Below are 3,519 nucleotides of genomic sequence, written 5' to 3' on the forward strand. Positions count from 1 at the left end.
TACCTGCATTCTCTTGCAGTTCTAAGGAGCAGTTTCCTGTAATTTTGAAATTTCTATTCACCGTGGCTATATCATCCGGCTGCACTAGATAAACTTAATAAACTTTCTAATCCAAAAGTTTAACCGAGTCGAGTGCCTGTTCGTAGACAGGTTTTCAGCTTTGGCTGGTGAATGAGTGGAGATCGTAGGACTAAGCAAGATCTGATAGCACCGTTAAGCCCCTTCCACACGAAGGGCAAATGCAGAGCGGGCACTCTGATTTGCCCGTAATTCTTTCTCTTTGAAGCAATGTTACCATATCAGACAGTAGGCACAGGCAGGCAAATGTATGACTGGGGCCAGACACCGGGCAGAGGCTAGAGTACAGTCAGAGTTGTGCCCATCCAGTACCTCAACAGCGGGCATTGTTTCCTCGTCTATGGCATCATCTACATTCGTCATCATCGCCCATACAACAAAATTGGTAAGTGTCTGGCTGTGCATTTACCCCTCGTGTGGGAGGGCCTTTAGTTGTCAAATCCATGTCATTGGATTTTGTGCTTTCAGTGGCCTCTTTATAAATTTGGGAGGACAGATCCTTGTTGCGCACAGATTATTCATCAAGATAGTTGTGTGTGAAGATTCTTCACCTCATTCACGGAATCATCATCTTTGGAGTCTGCTGACCTCGGAACTGAAGTTCCTTTTCATCGTACTCTCCAACTTTCAACCAAGGCCTCTTTTCCCCTCCTGTGTTCACTGACCAGAGTACTGGATCTTATGCCCTCATTCAAGGGATTCTATTAATCAATTACTGGTAAAAGTTAACCATTCAGTAATCATGAAAAATGCCTCCCTCCTATTATCAGTTTTCCAGAAGCACCAGTTATGGTCAAATCCAGAAAGCAGGCCATTTAGTCGTTAGCTTGTTACAAGATTTCCAAGGCAGTCTGCATGTCGTTTGCCATTTTACATCCCGTTGATGATTAAATCGCAGCGTGTTAATACTACCAGTGCACTTTGTACCTACTTTCAAGCCATCTATTTCCTCCAGTCCAGGGCCGTTTCAGACATTTTGTAATACAGAAGTCCCTCAATTTACAAAACTGGTTCTAAGAAGCTGTTTTTAAGTCCAATTATGTTAAATTTTGGCCTAGGATAGACCTAACCTGAATTCCATGTCTATGATTACCAGCTACAAAAGTCAACAAATAATCAGGTTTCTTATGATGTAGATATCAGGTTAGTACAGATGTTTTTCTTAAAATTTTTCTGTATTTTATCTTCTTTGTTTTCAGTTGCATTTGTGTTTATATCTCTGAATCTTTGTAAGTTGAGGATCTTTTGTGACAATTAATTGTGTAATAAAGGCTTTTTGGGCTCAAGCCATGTCGTCCTGATGGAAGGTTCCTATAAGTAGCTTCCATCAGGACGACATGGCTATCTCACCCAAAAATAGATTTTTCAGCTACGGTTGTCCAATCTTATGCAGGATACTATACTGTAGCAGCCCATAAAATAAGGAGTAGATTTGTTTGATTTAATAATACAGTGATACCTCTGGATACGAAAGTTTCTGCTTACGAAAAATTCAGGATATGAAAAGCGATACAGAGATTTTTATGCCCCAGTATACGAACAAATTTTCAGGATACGAAAAACTTACGGGATCCCAACTCGTCGCCGAGAGTACAGTACCTTTTTTTTTTCAGGGTATCAACCCTTGATTTAGGTGTACAGTTAACAATACACCTTCACTGATCCAAATGCTTTACATACAGTACCTTAACTTTTATACAGTAGTAAAGAAAACGGACCGTTTTCTTAGGGCTTGGAGGGGATAATTAGGCTATAACTACAATATTGAATAATCTCATGGTGGTTTTTGGAATGGATTAGGCTGTTTTTAACGGTTGGGTTAATTATTGAATGATAGAAATGGCTGCATTGCATGTTTATTACTACAGTTTAGCATGTTTATGAAAGAAAAGGTGACTTTTCTTAATGCTTGGAACGGATTAGGCTATTTACATGTAAAACACGACTCAGGATACGAAAAAATCAGCATACGAAACCGCATCCTGAACGGATTACTTTCGTATGCTGAGGCATCACAGTATATCATAACCTAAGGGTGGTTTTAAGTATATGGGCTGGCAGGAATTTCAAATTTTACTTAAATGACTTTCAAGTTGAATAGGAACCCCTACAGTATAATGTTTTCAATCCCACACGTACTCACTTCTCTTGTTTTTCTAATTTTAGATGTACCAAGTTTTCTCAGCCCTAAATTCATATGTTCCTTAAGAGGTCTTTCTGTTAGTCTTTAACACACTTCTTTCCCTATGTTAATCCCTACTTTAAGTGTTCTGTTGCCTGACGTATTATTATTACTTGCTAAGCTACAACCCTAGTTTGAAAAGCAGGATGCTATAAGCCCAAGGGCTCCAACGGGGAAAATATCCCAGTGAGGAAAGGAAATAGACTACAAGAGAAGTTTAAGAGTAATAACTGCATTAAAATAAATCTTTCATATATAAACTATAAACTTCAAAATAATAAGAGGAAGATGAATAAGATAGAATAGTGTGCCTGAGTGTACCCTCAAGCAAGAGAACTCTAAACCTAGACAGTTGAAGACCAATGTACAGAGGTTATGACATTACCCAAGACTGAGGAACAATAGTTTGATTTTGGAGTGTCCTTCTCCTAGAAGAACTTTTTAAGACCTTGCTACTTAAAACTGAAATCCTATCCTAGGTGCTCCTAAAATCTAGTTAGCAACATTGCTCTGTTTTGTCCATTAGACCTCACTAGCAATTTCCAACCCCATACTAGCGGCAGGTGTGACCAAACTGTCTGCACACTTGTGTCTTTCTAAAAATACTTGTCTGTGCCAGTAATAACTGCGTACCCTGTCACTCATGATAGCTCTTTTGTAATAGACCTTTTGTACGTACTTGTAATCACTCAATCGTTCGTGGTTGGTCTTTAAGTGTGTCTGTGCTATCTTTACCTCATAAAATACTTGTTTTAACACTTTTACCCCCAGGCTCTGGAAATTTCCAACCCTTAACCCCCAAGGGGTTATTTTTTTCCCAGCACGTTTTGCAGTATATTTTTTTTAAATTGCTCTAACAGCCTTAATTTTTGTCATAGAGAGGTCAGGTTGGTCTCATTCTCTTGGAAAATGCCTGAATTTTTTCAAAAAATTATCAAAAATATGAAAAAAAAAATTTCTATAGCATTTTTTTTGCAAGGACGTACCAGTACGTCCATGGGGGTAAAGGGATGAGTTTTGTGAAACGTACCAGTACGTCCTTTGGGGGTAAAAGGGTTAATGTAAAGTTACGGGTTTGTGGTGGCTGATGCGATAACATCTCTGACTTGTGAATGCCAGACTGGGGTTTGATTCCTGCTCAAACTCTAGTTTCTTTGGTCGCTGTAACCTCACCATCTTTGTGAGCTAAGGATGGGTGGTTTGGGGGAGCCTATAGGTCTATCTGCTGAATCATCAGCAGACATTGCCTGGCCTTCCTT

This window comes from Palaemon carinicauda, unplaced genomic scaffold (assembly GCF_036898095.1).
Source record: "Palaemon carinicauda isolate YSFRI2023 unplaced genomic scaffold, ASM3689809v2 scaffold9, whole genome shotgun sequence".
Taxonomy (NCBI): Eukaryota; Metazoa; Arthropoda; class Malacostraca; order Decapoda; family Palaemonidae; genus Palaemon; species Palaemon carinicauda.